Raw genomic sequence first — 27,251 nt, forward strand, 5'->3', positions numbered from 1 at the left:
ATACTTGATGATGAATGTAAGGGATCAAAACCGCAGGCTGTTATACGGTAGGTGCTGCTTCCTGTAGGAGTTTGACTAGAGATTTAAAGGATCGAAAGGGCATCGAAGACACCCAAGTTGCAGATCATTGTCAAGATTGGAGAATTGCGAGGTCAAGGAACAGAAAATATATTAGGTAAGATTCCCTGATGAGCCTGCATTTCGATGCATTAGACATTAATGTTCCCTAGTATGCGGACATAGTAATATAGTTTGCGGTTAAAATACCAGATGACTTATACATTATTTCAATATCGCAGTTATAGAAATCCGAAGTTCTTTAGAGACAATGATGCCAAGAAGTTTTTTATTTTGATTTAGGAGCCTTTTATGTCTCAGTTTCCTATCCTCTAACTCAAGTATATGCAGTAATCATATGATTTACGTCTATGCGTTTTTTTCCCTTGTGACTCTTATTTCAAACGGCAAGCTATTGAATTTAGCAGCTCTGTTATGAGTCTCCATGTATAGAGAAGCGAGTGTTTGTTTTGAGAGCAGAGCAGTTTAAATAGTTATATCTCTAGCAGAAAGTTCTACGAGTTGCGTCCGATCTATTTTTGGGCCAACACATTGTCTTAGGAAGTTATGCCCTCTTGCATTTTTGGCCTCTAGTGCGTTGAGTGCATAATTGATCTTCTTTTTATTTGTGATTAATGAAGTTTTTTGAGCTTGTGTGTACATGTGTGCAAAGGAATGGAAGAAATATTTTAAATATAATTAAAGAGTTAAATGCCATTTCATTTCAATCTGTGAGAAGTGAATTGTATTTGATCGTTTAGTAAGGGAATTGAACTTCATGCCTGAGCCCCAGTTGATCAAACACCATCATGAAGAGAGGGTATACATTCGTATATTAATAATTTCAACTGGTTTGGTCAGGAGTCTGATTCATCCCCGTTTTTGATTCAATGAGAGTGTGAAAGGCCATTCGCAATTGGCGCACTAGAATTTGTTTTTGAATTTATAGTTATATATTTCTTTGTTTATAATTTTTATTAGGACGAGTGTCGTTCGGCACTTTTTTTTTTAGTGGCAAAGTTTCTGAAAGAAAAATATTTCTATGCTCGATATGGGACGCCACGGGCCTTTACATCAACGATTTAAGTAATCTGCACTTTATCAACTACATGAATTGCCAACCAAGTGAATTGACCTTAATACCTTAACGTTTAGCCAAAATGCGAGTTGCGTACCTCTTTCTTTTTTCTATCCTCACCAAAATTATAATGGGACGGGCAGAGATTTCTAACAGAGAAGTATCATATAACATCTAGTTCTCTTGGAAAAGTTAGTTTCTAACATATTCCAGGAGATTTGCACCCGGAATTCTGATGAAGCTATCTTGTTGTGGTCATTATGAGTCTATTCTGTCTATACAATATACAACTTATCCAAGTTATTTTGGCATGTTCCCCAAGTATGTCTCTGTCTTTGTATAGAAAGCTTTGTCCATAACTAGTATTAAGACCGCTAAAGTTAGGGTTGAAAACCATTGAAAGCTGCTATGTGGCATGGCAAACAAGCTAATGTTTATGAATGTTGTAGCAAGTGAAAATTCAGACAAGTCTGGAAGCATAAAGCAACTGAGAAACCAGTGTCGTGAGATACGAATGGCGAAGGGACGCCTACGACCATTCAAGTTTTAAACCTTAACGATCTTATGAAAGAGAAAAATCCCTAAAGGAAATGGCATGATTCCGTATCTTCTATCCATAACAACAACTAAACCAGTTATACATCCGAAGGTATCAACAATGGTACTTTATCTGAAATTCTTAACACTATACGTGTTGAATTCTGGAATTGTAAATTCCTAAAGTGAGAAATATGTTAGTAAGAATTTTAGATTCTTATGACTCACTAGTACCTGGAAGAGCCCATTCCGAATCAGACAATCTTTCCGACATGCGCACTATAAAGTAAATCTGAACACATAAAGCCTTTAGGAAGATTGTCGGAATAGACGTACGTTGCATTTTCTAATACTTTACCTTTGTCAACGGAAATTAAGCCCTTACTATGGAGGTGACTTTGATTGACTGACTTATGTAGATTGGGTCGAATGGACACCATTGACATTGAGGCATAGCAAGGATTAAGTCCGCTTGTAGGGGAAGTGATCTTTGGTAGATCTAAGAATTTCAATCTACTTCCTATATCTATGTTTACTTGCTTCATTATTAGCTTTCGTTTTTATCCGCTATTCTGAGAAATTTCTGTGTATAATTATACTGTCAAATCATGTAAGAATTTTTTAATATTCTTTAAAGATGCGTTTGTATTTCTTTTTCCAAAACTTATTATTTTCTTATGATTGCCATTACCTATATATGAATGAAGTTTAGTACGCTGTTGGTAGATAATTGTTGTCGAATGATTTGTTTAATTGAAATCTACTACTCTATAAGTAACTTTGCAACTAACGCATTTTGATACGAAATAAGAAGAAAGAAAAAAAATATTAAATGCTATTGCTTAACGAAAATGTATTTCCTATTGGTGTGTAGTTGAGTGATACCAAAGAAACATCGTGCTTAACCAGAAGTGACACTCAACGATGCATTGCGGTGAGGGGTGTGTTGCGCACGTATATGTCCTTTGCCCGCCATTAGCTAAATGCACCATGTTGAGGTATCCTCTAGAAATGTCTTTAGTTAAGGGGTGTGTTGCGGAGATGTATGTGTGTTGCCCGTCCTCGGCAAAAATGTATCTGCGTTTATTGGAAGCATGGTGTGAATTTTAATTGTGCACCCTTCTGAATCAAATTTGAAAGAAACGCTCAAATTCTTTGACTCTTGTACAGGCAACAGAAAAAAAAAATTGTATTACATTCATTTGTATTTATTTGTATACTTTGTTAATAGTCAATACAATTAAGTACATATTCATTCCTTTTTGCCTGTGCCTTTTTCTTTATCTTCCTCTGTTAATTCTTGTGATGTTCTTAATCTTTTATTTTTACGATATTCATTGTGTTGCTATGATGTATTATATGTTTATACTTAGAAACATTTCCCATACTTAGTAAATTCTGACTAACACTTAGTTAATTCTTAGTTTAACAGTACTTTACCTTTTATCTTTCAAAGTTCTGCTCAAACCTTCTTTTTGAAATTTTCTTATAAGTGTTTGTCTAGTCTATCCAAACAACGCAATGAGGACCTTGCTCATCTTTAAATTTTGGGATGGGGAAGGTCTGAGCAGATGAGATCAAGAATATGCAGTATTTAAGAAAATGAGTCCATTTTCTATCAAAAAAATTTTTATGCAAAACTCCAATGTCAGCACAAGGGAAAACCTCAAAAACTGTTCCCAACCTGACAAGAGTTTAATTGTGAAAGGAGCCTGCTCATAGTTGGATGTTCGTATGACACTCGTAGAAGAAAGCCAAAACGAAGGTGGGTTTCCAAGAACAATGCAGTATGAAAAGAAAAAAAATAAAAGAATGCAAAAGACAACTCCTCTGAATATCATGAGTTAAAGTTGAAATTGGCACACAACTGTAGTTGGATGTTCAGATGACACCCGTGGAGACAAGCCAAAACGAAGAGTGTATCCATGATCAATAGTCTCTAAATAAATAAATGACGCAAAGTTTTGCTCACTGCATATAGATACATCAAGTTGTTTTGAAAAAGAAGAGATAAACATTCTATTTTGAAAACTGGAAAAGCATCTTTGAGCATAATTTTGTTATATAAAAGAATAAAGTAGGGCTTGTCAAGAATTAGCAAGGATAGAAGAAAATTTTGTTGTCAAGTAATGTGCCCAAGTGTAACATTCGGAGCAACCAATCGTCGTAAAAATATAGGATAGGAATTGAGCATGATTGCCTTAGTAGAAGATATGCTTGAGGATAAGCATATATCTAAATTGGGGGGTGTGATAACTTGTAGAAATACAAGTGATTTATGCCACCTTATCTAGATATTGCGGCCAAAATACAGTGAATATGCATCGATTGTATGAAAATTAGCTTAGAATTACAATAATTATGAATGATCACAATTACACCCACTAACACCATAAAGATGGAAGACAAGGTAAATGTTACTCTGTTTTGCAGGAAACCAAGTCACCGTTTGCGATCAAGGCTCAAGACGAACTGATCAACGCATCTCTGTCACATTGCGCCTGTCAACCAACAATGAAGAGACAATTACCACAACGACGGTGCAATGCGACAGTCGATCCAGAGCTATATTTCAACCGCATGCGGTAATAAAAACAACACCGCATGCGAACACCTGATCGAAAGATGCAGCTGAGCAACGCAAAAGCGGAGGATTGAGACACTCGATCCAGAGCTATATTTCAACCGCATGCGGTAATAAAAACAACACCGCATGTGGACATCTGATCGAAAGATGCAGCTGAGCAACACAAAAGCGGAGGATTGAGACACGTATAAAACTAATGGTTGTGCAGAATTGACGGTCTGATTGCATAACAGAAGGAATAATTATTACTCCATCTTCGGAATTACCATAACAACAAGTGGGGACCACAAGGCCAGAGTCAAAGACATATACCTATAAATACCCCCATTGATTTCAGAGAAAATATGCTACTTGATACGGGGCTAATTGCTGCTAAAGTGTTGAGAGAAAAGGCTAAGTTGAGTGCTTAATTGAAGAAATTTGGGAAGAAGAAGAGACAAGGCTGAGAGGTGAGTCTCAGTTCTACTCTGCCAAATACCCGATTTGAAGCTCTATGCATAGATCACTGCTATCGGTTGAGCAAGCCAGAGAGGGAAGCTCTTCCTACCATCCGATCCATCCAATCCGGCAAGCAGATCTCCATCCGAATTGGTGCCAAGACGTTGGCGCTTGTTTGTATCTGTTCTATCTCTTTTCATCGTTGTATTTCACTTTCTTTATCTATTCATTCACACATCACGTATCAAAGGCTTAATAGATATATTAAATGTTTCGATAGCTTTCATATTCCATTCTCTATCTATTTTCGTTCCCCCGTTAATCACTTTCTCCATGATGTCTTCTTAATTCCCTGATAGTTAATATGAATTAAACAAGTACTTAATCTGTGTTAAAGATATAAAATGCTTTTAGCTAAGGCATGCTAGATGGCATCTTCATCTGTGAGAGCAGAAGTGAAGATGCCATTCTGATCTATCGAGAAAAGGTTAGAAGAATGCGTTAACTAAAGCGAGTAGTACTTCTAGACATGGAAGCAACCTTGTGTTCATTACGTTCGTCTCTATTTGGATCTATCGAGTTGGACTATGTTGTATTGTTCATTAGAGGAATCAGTGGTACTTAAGGAGTGAGATGTAACTATAGGGGTAAAATGGTAAATTGACCCAGCTGTACTTACGAGCATCTGTGAAGGGTCATCGTACTCATGATTGGATATATCCGATGGACATGGAAATATATCTGTGGTAAAAAGAGTTCAGTTGTTGGTCTTTAGTGGAATGCCTGACAGTTAACGGATGGTGGATCTCGTGGCTAAAGAGTTTATTCAGCTATTCACGCACCATTGGAGCTTCGAGCCACAGGTCCATTAGGTCCCGTGGGTAGCTTGGATAAAATCGAGAACTAATATTTGGGTTAATTTGAAATGTTCAAATTGACAAGAGGAAGTTCGATTATATATGATATAATTGAATTGGTTAATTATATATGATATAATTGGCTAAATGTATGAGATACATTATTTTGGAAGAAATTAGATATAAATATGATTTATATCAAATAGAGGAGAAAATACTATAGTAGATATGTGATATCAAACTGTAGGATATAAATATAATATGATTATATTTATTAATTAATTAATTAATTAATTATATGATAATTAATCCCTTTTTCACGTTCGGGTGTGGGTAGTGGGCTGGATCAGTTATGGTAACCGATGAGTTAAAAATAAAAATAAAAATAAAAAGTTTTCATTTTGCATCGTGCAATCGATATTCATTCTACCGCCCAAAAGATTTCATGAAACGATTTCCCAAGAGCCTATACGATTGTTGCTTCTTCGCCTAAACGATCATCCACTTCGCGATTTAACTAAATGATCATACACCTTTTTCCTAAATGATCGTTCAGCTTTTTCTACACGATCGTGTAGCTCCTCTATATGATAAGCACTTCTGCTATGCGATAGAATCGTTTTCTCTCCCACTTGTTTATCGCCTACATGACTCGTTGATCCTCCATCCTGTACCAAATTCACCAAAGCCCACCCTTTTGGTTTTCACTCCGAGAATACCCGGGGCTCATTAGTGGTGGTGTCATCCCCGTTGCAACGTTCGTGTTTGCGTTGATCGTGTTGTTGAAGTCGACGTTTCCGTCGGGTATTGGTAAATCTCTTGGAGGGTTTCCACTGCGTTGGAGTTCCGGAGTGTGAAGATAGTCTTCAACTGATATGGAACTCTTTCCCTATTATTTATCTTGTTCTAAGCATGTTGTTAATTAGAATTTATTTGTATAACTGTATGTGTTAAATGTATAAAGTTGTATTTCGGTCATGGTGAGATCAGAGCGATTCTAACATGCTCATGGAACTGTCGGTATGAGGTCCTTCACATGCGGTCATGGCCATGCATTGAATGATGGAGAGGACTCTTCCGTTGAAACTACGCACCGAGGAGAATTATTATCGCACCTACAAGGAGTGAACGCACACCACATCCAAGAAAGCAGCCGCAAATCCAAAATGACAATAATCAAATAAATAAACTAAAGTTAACTAGGAAAGAAAAGTAAAGATAGAGTACAAGACGTCCCTGGAGAAATTGGAGTGAAGCCCTTGTAAGAAGTCTTACATGCAAGAGATTGATCTCAACTGCTTAGGTCAAGAGACTCGTCCTGACCATCGGAGCTTCTAGCAATTGATGGCCATATGTTGGTTAACACACGCCTAAGACTGCTTTTAGCTCATGCGACGGATAGCCTTTCTATCTTGGGGCCAATATTGGCTCTTGGTGTATCATCTTCACTCAAATATTGTTTGCAACTTGGTCGCACAAGCTACAATACGCCCAAGACTAAAAGGGGTGCTTGCGAAAACACAAAACTTAACAAACTATTAGCTGGCAAGTCCCCGACAACTGCGCTAAAAACTTAATAGGAGGAAAATACGTAATGCATGTTCTTATACTATGTGTTGATCTCCATGCGTTGATGATCATGCGTTGAACTGAAAAATATGCATTAATCGTGTATGCGATGATCATTGGTTCCTATCACAAGTTTTCTTGCTTTCTTGCCAAGTATGACGAGATCGCAAGTTTCTCGGGGTGATTCGAGGTCAAACTCAGGGACTTGTAACTAAATGTTGCGAAGCAATGCATTTACGATGATGAATAAAAGAATAAGTAAGTTAAAAGACTATGTGCTACTCCTACTCCTAACTAAACAGATTGAGGAATGGAAGTATGACTGAGAATTGGTAGAGACGCGACAATTGTTAACGCATAATAAGATGCATGGAAAAATAGATAAAATGGTGGAAGGGATAAATTCACCGCATCATTAAGCTTAATTGCAAGGGTAATCCCAGCTCGCCATACTAATGAGTCGTACACCTCTCAGTGGTCAGCCACATGCTTATATCTCTATAACCCATGGTTGTGTTGAACATAAGATTATTCCTATCTCTAGGAACACTGCTTACTTTGCTTAGTGAGTTACACTACTTACTCTCTCGGGCAGTTAGTCACAACTAATCAGCTCATAGACAAGCATTGTGATAGCCTCACACTAAGCAAAGAGAATTAACTCAATATACTTGCGCAATGCACAACTCTCGGTGGTTTGCTACATGCTTCATATCTCTATGCCACATGATTGAGTATGCGATAACTCTTGAAATCTTACTTAGTTCGTTGCAATGAAAGTAAGGGATGATAAAGAAGAAGTTAATGAAGATGGAGTCCAAGGAAATAAAGAGATGCATTGATTACAAAATGTATTAATGTCTTAAGCCAAAATGTAATACAATACATAGATAAAAAGAGAGATGGAGGGCTAGACGTAGGCAATCTCTTGCTTCCATCAGATGTATGTCAAGGCGTCGGTGGTGTCATGGATGGGCGGTGGAGTAGTCTTTCTCGAGATCTATCTCCAGCAAAGCTATGGTCGTCACTCGGAATGGTTGAAGAAATGAAGAACTCTCAAAGAAGGTCTTGCTCATGCTCTCATCTATGATCACAAGGATCTGCCTTAAGGCAGAAGCTCGAATGCCTTGAATTTGGGCTCTAAGGCTCTATTTATAGAGCTCAATCGCCGACAGCATTGATGGTCCCGCTCTGAATCACTGCCACTAACGGCGCGGTAGGTGAAATGTCAATATCATCTTTTTGCTACTTCTAAGGTATGCGTTCATGCTTATTTTCCGAAGTACCATCGCATTCCACCAACCTTATGATCACACTACTATCATGGTTATTACTCTATAGCCACAACATCCATGCGATCAATAGCCGCAACATCCATGCGATGAACGCATGCGATCAATTCCTGCAATAGCTATAAAAATAGACATGTTGACACCAAATAACATATAATATTGGGTTAGCCGAGATTTTTCAGTGCTGATCGACGCAAGCTCACTTTGCACATGAATTCTTAGTATTATCAACGCATATTCTACTTGTTAGCCCTCACAATTCTAAATAAAAGGCTACATTAACTTGTATTTCTACCAACTATCAAGTATTTAAGCTGACGGAAACGGAATACCCCTACCTAGGAACTGGCCTGGAAGGTGAATTAGATAGATTTGCTACAAGCATGCAATAGCTTCTTCACTCATTCTAGCTTCTTAGGCTAAGACTCTCTCTTCTTATTTTTGGTCCTCTTGCTCTTGTTGAACTTTCTCCTCAAACTCTTCATATCCTTTTATCCTTCTTTGCTCCCTTTGAAGTCACCGCTTTTCACGATCTATATCTACAACAAAGTCAAGCAAGGAACTCCCTGAGGAGGGGTTCATACAACAAAGAAATTAGATCGCACACAGTTTTTTTAACAATTTTTTAAAAAAAGAAATCAAAAATTGATTAATTAGTTTCCTTGGTCCCCCAACAATGGCTCCAATTTTTTAGGCGGGATTTACATTGTTAATAAACCCTTTGTAAACCCCGTACTCCATCTTTTCTACATAAATGAGTAATAGGCATGCTATGTAAAGACTAAGGATATGTTAAAGTAAAGTTGTGAAAGGAAGTAAAGAAAGTAGGAAGATGGAGGAAGAAAATTCTAAGTGATGGAAAAATCTAGTCTCAAGTGAGTTTTAAATAGTTTAAGTGAAAAATTGGTGAATTATAGAAGCCAAGAGTAGGCATGCATTGGTGTTGGGAATCATTGGTGTATGATGCATTGTGTGTGTGGCAACCATGGCTTGTAGAGGTTGTGTGAGGCTAAGTGTTGAAGCCAAGGACAAACTATGCATTGGAGCTAAGCATGAATGCATGAGTTGATGGATTTTTCCATGATGCGTTGTTAAGGTGTGCAGCGGCCAAGGAGCTTGCGAGGTTAGCGATCAATGCAATTTCAACCGCATGTGGTAATAAAAAACAACACCGCATGCGGGCGAACGATCGAAGATGTAAAGAGCAATGCATTTGCGAAGGAGTCTGACGAATATACAGCTTTCAGTTGTGCATTTTTAACGGGTTGATTACGTAACGGAAGGAATATTCACTCTGCCATTTCAGGAACTATCTTAACCATAAAGTGGGGTCCATAATCTAGAGAGTCAAGCTTCATCTATAAATAGCTTTTGCAAATTCACTGAAAGTTATACTTGAATACATAGAGACGTGTTTACACTAAGTCTGAGAGAGAGACTGGTCGAAGCGACTTCCAAAGTAGATCCAGGATAATCACGAGACAAGGCTGAGAGGTGAGTCTCCGGGCAAAGAATTCTTCCGATCCCCGCCGTTGAAGCTCTGTGCGAAGGTCACTTCCACTAGAAGAGTAAGCCTGAGAGGGAAGCTCTCCTCCCCATTACTTTCACATGCCGACAAGCAAAACCTCCATTCAGATCTGTGTCAAGATGTTGAGACTCCTTCTGTATTTGTTCCTAATATCTTTTTCATCACTTGTATTCATCTTCATAATCTTTCATTCACATAATGTATCGAACGCTTAATCGTAGTATTAAATGTTATGATCATTTCCATTGTCATCTCTCTATCTATTTCCATTCATCCATAATTCATTTTCTCCATGATGTTTTCCTAATCCCCTGGGTAATTAGCAAGAATCAAGTAAGTAAATTAATTTGTGTTAAGGAAATAATTATGTTTACCTAAAGCATGCTCGACGGCATCTTCACCTGTGAGAGCAGAAGTGAAGATGTTATTCTGTGTATCGAGAGAAGGTTGGAAGAATGCATTAACTAAAGCGAGAAGTACTTCCAGAGATGGAAGCAACCTTGCAGTCGTCACTTTCATTCCTGTTTCACCATAGAGATATGGGAACGCGGCCGATCATCGAGAGGTGTACGTCAAGGGAAAGCGGAACCTTAGTTACATATTTAATGCAATTAACAAACTTGCGATATTTTTACTAATTATTCCTTCTATTTCTGATTCATCTATAAATACTTGCCATCACATACCACGAACCTTTGTATAACTTCACAGTCAATCTCGAACTCAATATCATGTATCATGTATCTTGTATCTTGTGTCATATTATGTTAGAATTTTATTTTCAACACAATTTATTCTATCGCACTTTAAATTCTTGTATAAACCCAATTCTTTATTAATTGTACAAACCGGTCGCATGTATCACAAAAGTAACGCATTAACGAAAACAATCCTTGTGTCCGACCTCGGATTATTCTGAGAAACTTACGTTGGAATTATACTTGGTTTCAGTGCAAGGAAACTTGTGACACGCATTACTCTATCGCATACTACAAGCATATCATTGACAATGCATATATTTAGAAGTAGTATCGCATAAAGTGTGCATGAGCAATAACACAACATAACATTCCATTTTTATGTCAAGAAGTTTATGGCATCATGAGCTTGTTGTTCATTCATTCATACTCATATTTGTTCACATGTTGTAAGATATAAAAACACCGTGTCAAGTTTATGGCACAATGCATGCATAAAAAAAAAATCAATTTCTAGTATTACAGTTAGTGAGCATATGAGTAAAGTATGTTAGGCGTTGGTGCATGGCTAGGCACTGAGCCTAGCACACGCATGCAAGGAATGCACTGAGGCTTAGGCGCATGGTATGAGCGAGGAACATATAAAACAGCCACAAGAGGCTTGCATGACTGTGCAGTGATGGAAAGCCATCGTGCATCGAGTATGGGCCAGGCACGAGCAAGGAAGTGCTCGGTTGTGTGCAAGTGTGGGTGCTGGTCATTGTGGTGTTTCACGAGGGTGATCACATAGTTGCTTCTGAGGCTGCACGATAAGCACTAGATGATGAGCGCTAGACGATGAATGGAAGACGATAAGATATACGATATGCACTGGGGTGCACGATGAGCGTAAGGTTGAGCGTTGAGGCTGGGCATGTGCTTTAACCAGTGTGCGACGATGAGCGCAAGGCACTGGGTAATCGATGTGAGCTAGAGCTATACGATGAAGCAAAGAAGTATGCGATGAGGTATTCGATTGCGCTAGAAGATTGTATGATTACTTGGGAAGAGATTGCAGTCTTGGTGCAAGGTAGATGAGGCATGCGATGCTCGGTGGTTATGCGTTGAGGAAGGCTTAACGCTTGGTTGGTGATATATTAAGACTAAGCTATGCATGGGCTAGGACATGCGTGGGTCTAAAGTATGCGACCATAGGAGTGACACGATAGCCTAAAGGTGAGCTATGCATTGGCAAAGGTTGGGCGATGCATTGTCTGAAGGAGGCATGTGGCCAAGTAATTGCAAGCATTGGCTTGTGAGTTGAACCTTGCATTGATGATCCAGAGGAAAAGATCAGCATAGTGACTGACTAGCTAAGCCAACTATCGTGCTTAGGTTTGTTGTTATCTCTTTAAGGATGAGGTGGCAGCTTATCAATGAAGGATTAGCATGCAACTGCTAGTACAAAAGGGAAGCTTGGCTTTGAAGAGAGGGTTTGAGCAATTTACTCGTGCAAATGGAGTGATTCTAGAGCCATTCAAACCCTAAGTGTGTTTAGTTGCTAGGGCTGGATTGCCAGAAGGAAATTCTAGAGGAATCGAGCTAGAGATTGAAGAATCCGACTGAAGGTCGAGCTCTCGGATAACCTTGGGCCAGTCTTGATAATTTGAGGATTCCGACCTAACCACGTGGAGTTCTGAGCTGATATTTTAAGGTAATCTTGCTAAGACATTTTAGAGCAAGCTTGTAGAAGGAAATTTCGTGAGAAAAGGCCTGGAAAATTAATTATTCAAATTGTAAATTGAATTTGGAACTTTTGAACAAGCAAGCAGTTGCTTGGGTTGAACAAGCAAGTAGCTTAAAGAGCCAAACGGTGATGTTGAACGCACGCGCTGAGAGTAGAGTTGCATGTAAGGGATGAGTTGGCTCAAGGATGTGCTAAGATGCGTTGGACCATGCAACACATGTTGAGGCCGTAAGCGCAAGTGAATGTTATGTGGGTGGTTGTCTGTGCGGTAGAGTGAGCGGGCTGTGTAGGAAAGCGTGTGAGGTGTTAGGCACAAGGGGCACTGAGCAAGTGGTGCCCAACTAGGTGAAAACATGGGGCATGCGTTGATGTGCCATAAGTTGGGCGCAAAAGCTGAACGATTGGCATAAAGGCTAGCTAGACGATGGGCCATGCAATGATGAGTGTAGGCGTGATCTTGAAGCTTGGATGCATAAGAGGCAAGCCATATGTTGGTGAGTGGTAGAAGGGAATGCTTAAGCCATGTGATGGACGCATGATATGCATTGACGGTGTGTGTAACTGCCACATAGCATGCTCAACACCGAGAAGAGAATTTTAAATGTTCAATGCACAGTGAGCTTTGCATTAGAAGGTTTGACATCAAAAGGAAGAGTACATTAAGAGGATTGCCAAAGACTGAATGTTTTAGCAATTCATGTTTACTGAAATCTATTTATGACAACTATTCTCAAATAATTTCTAAGTAACAAATCTCTCTTTAATGTTACGTTTATGTTATGCAGTTCAATGATCATGAGTTAGTACTAAATGCTTTAGGGCAACTAAGTATAAAGAGATAAGAATGTGCCTTAGAATATACGAATAGCTCAATACTGAAGGACAACATGAGAAGGTACTAGAGCTTAGTCTTAGATATGAGATAAGTATGAATAGCTCAATACTGAAGGTATTGGAGTTCAGTCCTAGATACGATTTTAGTATGAATAGCTAAGTACTAAAGGACTAAATGAGAAGGTACTGAAGCTCAGTCTTAGATATGAATAGTACAGTACTGAAGGACTAGATGTGAAGGTACTAGAGCTATGTCCTAGATATGAGTTCTGAGGATATGATCCAATCTACGTGCATGTAGGATAGCTAAAACTAGGAGAAAGGTGATGGACAAAGGCAACACACCTTGACCTAGAGTAGTATAGAGAGTTGGACAAAAGGGTTCCTTCTCTCAGTTAAGTAGTAATGCAGTTAAGTATAGTGGAGAGATGGATAAGAGGGTTCACTCTCAGGGAAGGGGCTAAGTATGGTAAAGAGTGAGCAAGAGGGCCACTCTCAACTAAGGCATAGTTCAGCAAAGCATAAAATGTGATTTTTTATGTTAATGATTACGTGAATGGTGGTTGCCTAAGTTTATGTTTTTAGTAAAAGCTTTATGAATGATGCTTATGTTTTAAATGTCAGTCACTCACTGGGCTTTTAGATCATGTTTTAAAAAATGTTCCCCCACCCCACCCCAGGTAGCGGTCACCCCCTAAAGACATCTCTGCTGCTGCTCTACCACTCAAAGACACAGGTTGAAGGATTTGATGTGTCACACCCCACTCCAGATTACCCTCTTAACCTGGATGGAATGGTGACTGCAGCAGTTACCAACCCTTTTGCTGGCACTTACTGCCTAACTAACCTGTTAACTTTTACTCAAACCCTGAATACATACATATCATCAATATACCAACATATTAACTCGAAACTTAACACATTTACATTACATTCCTAGCATTGTTCATACATGAATATTACAACTTAGTGAGCCCCATCTAGAATACTAGTCACTAGACAGATACATGTGTACTAACTAATACAGGTTTTCAAATATACTTCCTTCAACTTGTTTCTTTGAGTGGCAGAGCAGCAGCAGAATAGTCTTTTGGGAACTGACCGCTACCTGAAAAGGAAAACATTTGAAAACGTGAGCTAGAAGCCTAGTGAGTGACTTAATAAAAACATAAATCTCATGCTTTAAACTGAAAGCTTGAAAACATAATACTGAAACTAAAATATACCAAGCAAACTTGTACATAAAACCTTTAAAACCACTATTAAGCATCATTATTCCTTAGTTGAGAACGAGCATACATCGCTCTAGCTCCCAACGTCTGTTACCGGCCAAGAGACCCATACTTCGGCCTCCCTTTGCTAGTATATAGCCTAGGAGACCCATACTTCAGCCTTCCTTTACTAGTTTATGATCTAGGAGACTCATACTTCGGCCTCTCAGTCAAAACTACCTACGTGCACGTGGATTTGTCTATTTATCATCAACACCTCAGGTACATTTATTCAGATACCTTCCTTATCTTCAGTATTCAGCTCACTTAAGCTATCTTATCAAGTTCTCGAAGAGCATTAAAAGAATAGTTTTCAAATATAGCATAGAAAAATATTTAGGATACCTTCGCTACCTTCAGTATCCCTTTTCATTATGTTTTGAAATATCAACGCATGTACTTTGACAACCTTATGTATTTAAAACATAGTACATCAAACTTCATTCAACCTTAGCTTTAACCCTAAGCATGCTTCATACTTTGTGAAATAAGTTGGCTTAAAACATATTGAACTAGCTTGTAAAAACCACTAGCATGCGTTAGGCTTGGAAAACGTACTTGGAAAACCCATACCTTAGTAAACATCGTGAAAATGGAGTTACTAAAACATGCTGAAAGTATTTGGACAAGATAACATATTTAAATCGTGTCAATTTTCGTGGAAAACATGCTTTACTTACCATGAGAAATAGCTTCAAACATATGTTGCTTGGCACTTCATTTGAACACTTAGCATGAGAAATATCTTCTAAGAAATCATAGTTTCAAAATCATTAAAACATTAAAGCATCACATAATCACTCACAGCTCGTTGGCCTCTTAACAGGTTAGACGCCTCTCCTAGCTTCTCTTGGTGAGAAAGGACATAATTCCCAGTTAAACTACTCAGAATTCTTAGCAAAATACCTCAAATAGTTCATTTACTAATGGAACTTCCATCATCAAAGACAGTTTTACTAGCAAGATACTCATCATGAGTGCATTCTTCTCATGAGCGAGATCCTCATGAGTGAGATCCTTCATCCTAGCGATACTCACCATTCCAGCGAAATCCAGCCTAATTTTTAGCGAGATTTCCTTCTAGAACGAGATCCTCATCAAAAAATTAGCGAGATTCTCAGCATAAAATTAGCGAAATTTCCTTCATAAGCGAGATCTACATTCTCCATATGAGTTGTTTGCTTGTTCTTCCCAAGCAGCTGTCTGCTTATGCAAAGCTTCTCTGTTACAACTTCAAAAATTCATAACTCAAAATCCATCCCTCTTTTGAAGAAACTTCCTTCTATAAACATGTTTATAATTGAGTTTTACCTTAAAATTTCAGCCAAAATTTCTTTATAGTTTGGCCTAGAGCTTCCAATCTTCACCTCGAGCCCTGATTAATCTGTGATTCTACCTCTTCTACAAATTCCTCACTTTTTGTTCTTCTTCTTCTACAATCTTTCTCCAGCAAGACAACCTCGGAAACTAGATTCTCCCAACTTTCAAATAGTACTGATTTCACTAAATTTTCTCATGTAGATTGTCAAAACCAAGCTTTTAAAGTTCCTTTTCCCTTTTAATCTTCCTTCCGCCTCCCGAATTCAAGGATTAACCACCACGTGCCAAACCAATAAGTGAGTTTCCTTATTTAACATGTTTTTCCTTTCCTTTCTCAATAACTCTTATAAATAATATGGATTTTCACTTATTAGATATTTAATATATCATTCCTATGGCTAAACATGCTTGTTTAGGAAACTTAGAATTCGGGGTTTACACTTAGCTACACAAGAGCTTATTTCTTCTTGCTTCCATTATCTATCCCTCCTAAAACATGGCTTCATTTAATCCATTAGAAGACATCGCATTACTTACTCTTCCTTAACGTAATTAGGGTTCGGGTTTTACATGATGACTCTATAAATGTTAGTACAAATGTGTCTGTCATATAGGGACTAGTATTGTATGTTGGGTTCACTAAGTTGTAATGTACATAAGTGTATATATGAACCATGTTATGAAACCCTGTAATGTAAAGGTGTTACGTTTTGAGTTAATTTGTTCAGTATATATGTGAAAATGTATGTATTCAGGGTTCGAAAAGAGTTAAATAGGTCAATTAGGCAGTAAGTGTCAACAAAAGGGTTGGTAACTGCTACCATCACATCTCCTTTCATGTTAAGAAGGTAACCTGAGGCGGGGTATGACACCCTTAACCTAAAAAAAATAAAATGTGTAATTCACCAAACCTACTTCTTATACTAATTAGTAGTATAAGCGGCAAGTCTAAGGTCAAACCTCGGGAAACCTATTAACCAATTAAATCAAATAACGATGTCCTTGGAAAAATGGGGGTTTTGGTTTGTAAAAAGAAACTAAAAGAAAGAAAAATGTAGATTTTCATTATTTTGAGACACAAAATAAGAGCACGAAATAAACTTATAAATTCTCTATGAAAAGATTTTTGGGAAATATAATCATTAGGTGCAGTTTTATCATCGAATTCAAAAATTATATGAAATTTACACAATTCCACAACCTATTAAGCAATGCCTAATAACCCAATTAGTCAATCAAGGATTACATTTCAATTAACCCTAAATTAGTTTAAAACACTTCCTTGACATCAATTATCATGTTTAATCCTTATTTACAATAAAATCGAGGGTTTCTTTGTTGTGACGTTCTTGAAGTTGGAAACCCTAGACTTAAATATCAATTTATTGGAAGATTCTAAATTAGATTATTCATGCAAGAATTCAGAAAAAGCTTTTATTCATCACAAGGAAACCTAATTTTTCAACTTAATATACTATTATGCAAAGTAGCCAAGTAGAATTTACAAGCAAGAAATTAAAAGATTCGAGTCGTCAATTCATCACAATCAATTTCTATTAAAAATCATACAAGAATCAACCAAGAATTATGAAATTATAAGAGAGATTACAAAATTCTCAAGAACTAAATCTAATTGGCTATTTTCCAAGACTTAGTCTTACCTAGCCTTCCACTTTGTAGATTTCTTCAATCAATTAAAGAGAATTACAAGAATTGAATGAAAGAATATAAAAATAGCTGCAAGAATGGTGATTTTGGCTGAGTTTTTCTTTTTATATCTAGGTCGCAACATCACGACTCTCCAATGAGCATTGCAACGCTCTTATCGATTTCCGACCTCGATCGTTGGGGCAGGGGAGCGACTGTGCTGTGATGCTAGCTTGTGATGAGGCACACATGTGTGGAAGCTTGGATTCTCGTCAAAATATGTAGTGTTGTGACGCCGAGTGTAGCGTTGGGATGCTACCTTGTATCTAATACTACTTCTTTCAAGCATTGCAATGTAGCATTGAACTAGGGTTGTGACGCAAATGTGTCGCTAGATGTGCTCTATTGAGTGGCATTTTAGTAATTTTTGCGACTTTTCCACTTTTGTTGATTCTAAATTCCATTTTGACACCAATTTGGCTCATTTTTCTTCTAAGTGACTCCTTTGGTCCTAGAAATGAATTTATCTATAAAACGGACATTTTATGCATAAGTATTATACAAATATGGTAGAGTTAAATACATAAAACTAGCTCTTTTTTAGATCTATCAACAGACGATAAAACACAACTCTTAAATCCCTCAGATGTGCTTGTCCTTTCTTGGATTTGACCATGAGATTGTCAACATAATGATGGAATTAACATGCAATTAGCAGAAGAAATCAGGATCATTAAGCTTTCTAATTCATCAATTTTAGCATTTTAGTAAGCATGTTCATAACAAAAAAATAGAGTTTCAGTAAAGACTTCAATCTCCACAACTACAAGGTGTAGACCACCAAAAGATCTTCCTTACTATTCTCTTTAGATCTTAGATTGGATTGTGGGATCCAAAATGAATAGGATTGAAGGAAATTTTATGGAAAAAGATAGATTTTACATAACAATGAGGAACACTTTTTCCATACAATTTCCAACAAGAATTTTTCATGAAAAATCCCTCCTCTCAGTTGAATGAAGTTGGTTTTTTTTCAGTCCGGACATGCAGTTACATTGCATCCCCATTTTATTGTTTTGTATGTCCTGAAACTCGTTGTTTATAATGTTAAACATATTCTATTATCAATAAAGACGTTACTAACATTTATTCAATAAAACTGTTACTGAATATATGAATTGCACTTATAAAGTCTAAATCCAATAAACCAAAGATCTATGGCTTTTATATGAATATATGAACTTTATGTGGAGACATAAAAATTGATCAAGTTCAGTAAATAGCCAAAATGATCTATAGTATAAGAATAAGGTCAGGTACTTTATTCTGGTAACACTATCGGATACGGCCCACTATGTAATTGTTACAATTTGTTGTAAAGTGCTACAAACAAAGTGATCCTAATTCGTTCATGTATTGACATGAGTGGGGTCCTATGCAATAAGTTTGCATAAGATTGTACCAAGAATTAAGTCACTCTTACTTTATAACATTGTTTTACTGTTTAAGACTGACTATTTCAAAACGATGACCTGGGTAACTTGACCTTAATCCTAAGATAACTATGAACTCTTGTTTATTCAGGGTTATCCTTTGATTTTCATGGTTGAGGGTTGGCTCTACAGTGCCAGCTCAATAAGCCTCCTATTTCAGGGGTAAGACTGGNCGCTTTTAGGGATAGTAGAAAGGTTGTTCCTTTAAGTGTTGACTTCGGGTCTTGAACAAGGGGCCCGACCCTCTCGTTGGCTCGAGAGGGACTTGGTTTAGTGATTGAATCACAAACCAATTGTTCATTAGAGGATCAGTGAGACTTAAGAAGCAAGATGTAATCTTGGGAGTAAAACAACTTTTGACCCGGCCGTTTTTACGAACAATCTATGAACGATTAACTTACTAATCATGGTTATATCGAGTGGACATAATATATCTACAGTGAAGGGAGTGCAACTACTGGGCTTTAATGGAGTGACCCGATAGTTAACGAATGGTGGTTAATTAGGTTAAAGATTTTAGCTGGTTGGAGCCCATGATCTGTAGGTCCATGAGGTCCCCCTACTAGCTCATATCAGATTAAACCTTAGAATAGCATGACGAACGAATTTGAAGTGTTCAAATTCAGTTTTTGGAGCAAAGCGTTGAATATATGCGATATATTTAACCTAATGTTTAATTGTGAATTGAACATAAAAAGAGAGAAAATAAGAGATATTTAAATAAGATTTAAATATCAAGATTAATCATCACTTTCGTTATGCATGCGTTCTTTATGTTCCAACAATTACATACCCCCAAAAAGAACTAACCAACTGAGCATAACTCATCTATAGAACGAACCATGTCTAACAAGGTTTTATTTCTCATTTCCACTACACCATTCTGTTGAGGTGTACCTAGTGCTGTGAGTTGAGACTGAATTTCGTGTTCTATCAAATAGTCCTGGAATTTTAAGTCCATATACTCACCACCTCGATCTGATCGAATTTTTTTAATCTTTTTACCTAATTGATTCTCAACCTCTGACTTACATTCCTTGAACTTTTCAAGTATTTTAGAATTATGATGCATTAGGTAAATATAGTCATAACTTGAATAATCATCCACAAAACTGATGAAGTATTCATACCCTCCTCTCACTTTAACATTCATTGGATCGCAAAGGTTTAAATGTACCAGTTCAAGGGTTCCTTGGCTCTAATACATTTTCCCGTAAAAGATATTTTATCCATTTTAGCCATAAGATATGATTCACGTGGTGGTAAAGAGTTGTCTTCTAACTGATTTAGGAGTCCACTCTTAACCAACCTCTCAGTCCTATTGAGATCAATGTGACTAAATCTTAAGTATCAAAGATAGGCATTATGAGAAATTTTTTGTTTCCTCTTTTGAGTTTTAGCTATTTTAAACATCTCTATGTTCAAAGTAGCTTTTACCTCAATCGGTTTTAACACATATAAGTTATTTCTCACATTTGCATAACATATCTTAATACCTGGTGGTAAAGAGTTGTCTTCTAACTGATTTAGGAGTCCACTCTTAACCAACCTCTCAATCCATTGAGATTAATGTGATTCAGTCTTAAGTGTCAAAGATAGGCATTATGAGAAATTTTTTGTTTCTTGTTTTGAGTTTTAGCTGTTTTAAACATCTCTATGTTCAAAGCAGCTTTTACCACAATCGGTTTTAACACATATAAATTATTTTTCATATTTGTATAACATATCTTAATACCTTTTGAAAGAATGAATAATTCATTATTTTCAAAAGACACATTATAATTTTGTTCTAGTAAATATGAGATACATATTAAATTCCTTTTCATAAAAGAAATCTGATAAACATTTTCTAGTAAAATGTATCTATCTTCAATAAATAACTTTATATCTCCCACTGCTTTAGCTGAAACAACCTCCCAAATCCCTACTTCAAAGGTTGTCTCACCTTCTGTAAGCTATCTCCAGGAACTAGTTTCCTAAGCGAAAGTATAGATATGATTAGTAGCACCTGAATCTATTATCCAGGTTAATTTATCATTTTGCACTAAACATGTCTCAGTGACAAGCAAATCATATTTACTTTGTTATGCTTCTTTTATTTCCTCATCTATGATATTCAAAACCTTTTGATTTGTAGATGAGTTGGGAGATAGAGAACATTCCTCTGTCAAAACAAATTTTAAATCATCATCTACTAATATATTTGATTTCCATGTTGAATAATTAAGACCTTAAACTACTGGAAGCATGTAAATTTGAAGAATTCCATATGCTGAAATTTAAATAAATTCTATTAGTAAATTGCTTTTAAATCCAATTAAATTTTAGCAAAATTAATAATGTACCCAATTTCATTATTAATTTGCAACGATACTTTAGTGATCGGAATAGATGCTACCGAGTGGCAGTCAAATACTCCTTCACTGAAGCAAGAAAATCTTGATTTTTATACTATCTCCAAAATAACTTTTATTCCTAGTCATTTAGTTACCGTTTTCGGTTAAGAACTTATTAACACTTGGTAATTCTCATTAGTGTATCACTCTATTTTCAGATTTCAGAGGTTGGCCTCAACGATGCTACCGAATTGGAGAATCAAGGTTGGGAATCAATCTAAGAAATCCTTTCCATTTCTGGAGTTCGAGTTGTTCCGAATCTCATGTTACAACCCTCCAAAGGGATAGCCGCTGGAAAACGACTAGCGTATGTCGCATAAAGTCGACAAGTAGACGCAACATAGGAATCTCACAGTCCAAACTAATGGAAGAGATCGTAGGACATGTTGACACATATCCTTTAGCCACTTACTATGAACTACTTTCTCTATTCACCTTGCTATTGATCCATGCAAACACTTTTCAAATGGAGTAGTCGAGGTATAAATGACACAAAGCCGAGCATGGATCTCACAATATGAACTCTTAGAGACGTGAGAGATAAGAACAATAGATGGTATATGTTATTAATCTCCCATTGAAGTGTTCTATTTGTTTAGGGTAAATTTTTTCTTAGGTATGTTCTTGCTAATTAAAACAATATAAGTCTAGGTGATCATCCAAGTATAACGTTTATATTTCGATTTAACATACGATTTCTAGGCGATAAACTAGATTTTAAAACCTCACACCGCTCCGCATGCTTATAAAATCGGCTTAACAACGCTCAATTATTCGGTTATAATCCCCAGGTAGGAGGTGTTCTATAGACTCTCAACTTAAATACCTTTAGCCTTAGACAGGATTATAGACCAGTTGAATTTGTTACTAAAATTGTACAAGATAACGACCTATTTTAACTATTAAAACAAGTTGTTATTTCTTGACCTAGGTGAGCATGCATCTTATCTATGTTATGGATTTTAAAAGTCTAGTCTGTTTTTTATAATAATTATAAAACAATAGACATATTGATCATCCATAACATACATCAAGCATTTCAGGATTTAATATAACACTTTATATTAAATACTTGAAACTCTAAACATGCATACTATATATTATAACAATTTATAACATATTTTTCATGCATGCAACATGCTTCCTGTGGAGGGATTTTAAATCTATATGGCACCCTATAAGCACATACAATATTTATTTAAGTATAACATACATTCAGAATGCATAAATAATTAAACTCATACTGATATGGATCAGTTTTTTCATTTCAAGCAAACAATTAGCCTAAATTATTACAATAATAATTAAAATAGCTCCAAAAAGCTTCTGAATCGCATGAACCGACCCGAACCAGACCTCCAATCTTCAAAATAGGTTGAATCGGCCAAAATATGTCTGAATCGTACCTCCTTAAAACTAAAGCGACTAAATCGATTTGACCTCGAACCGGCTGAGTTGCACGTGTGTGATTGTGGAGAGGACCGAGTATAGCGTTGCAATGTTTCAAGATAGCTTTGCAACGCTACAGGCTGTTCTTCATTATTCTGGGCTGAAAGATGAGCAACGTTGCAACGCTTTATGGGCAGCATTGAAACGCTACCTGATAGAAGCTTCATCTCCAGTTTTCCGTTGCTGACCTTCTTTGCTTCTTTCTTCAATTACAACCTAATTACAAATCTACTGACTCTAAAAAATTTATAGACTCTTAATCACACATTAAAGCCCATAAACAAAGAGTCAATTACAACAATTAACACTTAATTGAAGAGAACTTTAATGCCAAAGCTAAAAAAATTCATATCAATCACCATTTTCATATAACATATCAAAAACACCCACCAAGCTAAATTAACACGAATTAAGTGCTTAAGTCATACTCTGATACCAGTTGATGGTGTTAACATATAATTAACGGAAGAAATCAGGATTATTAAGCATTCTAATTCATCAATTTTAGCATTTTAGTAAGCATGTTCATAACAAAAAAGAAAGTTTCAGTATAACTCACCTTTGAAGACTTCAATCTTCAAAATCAACTTCAATCTCCTCAGCTACAAGGTGTAGACCACCAAAAGATCTTCCCTACTATTCTCTTTGGACCTTCGATTCGATTGTGGGATTCAAAATGAATAGGAATTTAAGGAAATTTTATGAAAAAAGATAGCTTTTGCAGAATAATAAAGAACACTACTTCAATACAATTTCCAGCCAGAATTTTTCATGCAAAATCCCTCTTCTCAGCTAAATGAAGTTGGTTTTTGTTCAGCCCAAACATGCGGTCACATTATCCCCATTTGACACCACCTACTTAACTAAATAAGTGGAATTCCTTGGTTTTATAAGTTGGATAAACTCACTAATGGGTTTTTCCATTTGAATTTCTAATTAAATTCAATTTTTCCTTTTTCTTTTCTTTTTTAATTTTGAAGTTGGTTTTCAAAATTAATTAGAAAATTTTGTTTATGAAATATCAAAAAAATAAAAAAAAATATTAATTTATACAAAATTAAATCATCAATTAATTTCACATAGAATTAATCTTTAATAATTAATTAAATAATTTAAATAATTATATTAATTTAATATCAAATATTAAATTCTTTAATCATGAATCTCTATTCATGTAACTAATATTTAAATAAAATTTCAATAATATCCAATTCTCCAATTTCATTTAATACAAAAATTAAAAGTGTAATTATATCGTATATAATTACTAATTTTCTTAATTCGAATTTGAACGTTTCAAATTCTCTCATCATGCTATTCTAAGATATAATCCGTTTGTGAGCTAGTAAGGGGACCTAATGGACCTACAGATCATGGGATCCAATGATCTGAGATTAATCGACTAAATTGATTAAACCAAATTAATCAACATTCGATAACTACTGGGTCACTCCACTAAAGCCAGTTATTGCACTTCCCTCACTGTAGATATATTTTTGTTCACTTTATTTAACCATAATCATTAAGTGGACCCATCACAAGTTGTTTGTAATAATGGTTGGGTCAGATGTTGTTTTACTCCCGAAATTACATCTTACTCCTTAAGTCCCACTGATCCTCTAATGAAGAATTGGTTTGTGATCCAATCACTAAACCAAATCCTTCTCGGACCAATGAGAGAGTAGGCCTCTTGTTCAAGACCTTGAATCAGTTCTTAAGAGAACTATTGGTTTACAGAAACATATAACAAAAGAAAACAGGATCATTAAGCATTCTAATTCCTCAATTGTAACATCAAATTAAGCATGTTAATGGGGTATCATGAGGGTTTCATTACATACCTTTGAAGATCCTCTTCTTCAACGAAATACAACTGCAATCTTCTCCAATTTAGGCCATGGACAACCACTAGAGCTTTCCTACTATTCTCTAGGAGTCTTAGATTGAGTTGTAAGACTCAAAACAAGCTTGAACTTATGGAAATTAGAGTAGAAGTTTTCTGGTTTTTCAGCTTGTTGAAGAACAACTTCTTCAACTTTCAAAAATTTGTCAATTTAGCAATTGCATGTCCTTTTCTACTCAATCAAGAGTGATTTTATAACATGACTCTCATGCAAACAGATCATTCGAAGTGATTCCAGCTACTCCTTGAATTTGGTGGTGGAATTATGTGCAAGAAGGTGATTAACCTTCTTGCTTGAAAGTGGGAAAATCCCACATTGGGATTTTTCTCAATTTTCAATTTCCCTTTTGATATTGAAAATTGATTTTCAAAATCAAAACTTTTTCCAATTTTAATTCTTTAATTAAAATTGAAATTTTATTAATTTTACAAAAATTAATTCAACAATCAATTTTCTAATAAAAATAATAATTAATAGTTAATTAAAAATTTTAATTAATTCTATTAATTTAATATCAAATATTAAATTAATTTGTCACAAATTCCATTACCATGAATCCCTATTCATGAAATTAATATTTAAATCTTATTTATATATTAATCGATTCTCCAATCACATTTAATTGTGCAATTATATCAAATATAATTACTAATTCCCTTAATTCGAATTTGAACATTTCAAATCAACTTATCACCCTATTCTAAGGCTAATCCATTTGTGAACTAGTAGGGGGAACCTAATGAACCTACAGATCATGGACTCCAACGATCTGAGATTAATTGGCTATACTCTTTACGCCGACTTAATCCTCATTCGTTAACTACCGGGTTAGTACACTAAAGCCCAGTAGTTGCACTCCTCTCACTAAAGATATATTGTGCTCACTCGATATAACCGTAATGAGTAAGTTAACCCTTCACAGGTTGTTCGTAATAATGGTTGGGTCAAATGACTGTTTTACCACCGAGATTACCTCTTGTTCCTTAAGTCCCACTGATTTTCTAATGAAAAATTGGTTTATGATCCGATCATGAAACCTAGTCCCTCTCAGGCCAATGAGAGGGTGGGGCCCCTTGTTCAAGATCCAGAATCAGCACTTAAGGAAACAATATCTCTACTATCCCTAAAAGCGAGTAGGAGTGAATTCTGTCTTGTACCCTATGTCCCCAACTATCTACCTAGTCTTACCCTTGAAATGGGAGGCTTATTGAGCTGGTGCTGTTGAGCCAACCTTCACCTACACAAATTTAAAGATAATCCCGAATAAATAGGATTTCATACTTAGCTCAGGATTAATCGTTATGAAATAGTCAATCCTAAACAGTAAACAGTATTATAAAGTAAGAGTGACTTATTTCTTGGTCTAATTTTATGTAAACTCATTGCACATGATGCCCCCACTCCTCATATCACCACATGAATGAATCAGGATCACTTTGTTTGTAGCACTTTACAACTCCTTATAACAACTACAGAGTGGGCCACATCCGATAGTGTTACCAGAATAGGACACCTAATCTTATTCGTATACTATAGATCATTTTGACTATTTACTCGAACCTGATCCAAAGTTCAAGTACTCATATAATAGTCATGAATCTTTTTAGTTTATTGGATTTATTTCTAAAATGAAATAAGCAATTGATATATTCAATAACAACTTTATCAATTTACAGAATGAGTTTATTGTTTACAAACATGAATTTTAGATCATAAAACCCAACAAGAACAACCTTATTACTAACCTTAAAAGCAGGCAAGAGTGAATTCTGTCTCGCACTCTATGTCCCCAGCTATCTATTGGGTCTTACCCCTGAAATGGGAAGCTTATTGAGTCGTCACTGTTGAGCCAACCCTCACCTATGCAAAACTAAGGATAATCCTAAATAAACAAGAGTTCATAGTTAGGTCAGGATTAAGGTCCAGTTACCTAGGTCATCACTTAATAGTCAGTCTTATAGTAAACAACATTATAAAGTAACAATGACTTGTTTCTTGGTCCGATCTCACATAAACTCATTGCATAGAAGGCTCCCACTCACATTTCTCCATATGAATGATTCACGATCACATTGTTTATACTAAATACAAAGTGGATCGCATTAAATAGTGTTACTAGAATAAGGTACTCAACCTTATTCGTATACTATAGACCATTTTAGCTATTTACTAGAACTTGATCCATTCTTATGTCTCTACATAAAGCTCAAGTATTCATCTAATAACTATGGATCTTAGTTTATTGGATTTAGTCTTTATAAGTACAATTTACATATTCAATAACAGTATTATTGAATAAACCTCAATAATATCTTTATTGTAAATAGAATATGTTTAATATTACAAGCTGCGAGTTTTAGGACATACAACCCAACACATAGCACTCGACATTTTATTGCAGCATATCATCAAACATTTTTTACATGGCACGTTGGTATGTAGTACCATAAGTCTTTAACCCAATGGGCATCACTTTATAAGAGTATATTCCCTTGGGAGTCCGAAAAGCCGTCATTTCCTCATCTCTCATAGCCATTTGTATTTTATTATATCCAGACAATCCATCCATA

Source organism: Benincasa hispida, chromosome 3 (assembly GCF_009727055.1).
Source record: "Benincasa hispida cultivar B227 chromosome 3, ASM972705v1, whole genome shotgun sequence".
In the NCBI taxonomy this organism is placed as follows: domain Eukaryota; kingdom Viridiplantae; phylum Streptophyta; class Magnoliopsida; order Cucurbitales; family Cucurbitaceae; genus Benincasa; species Benincasa hispida.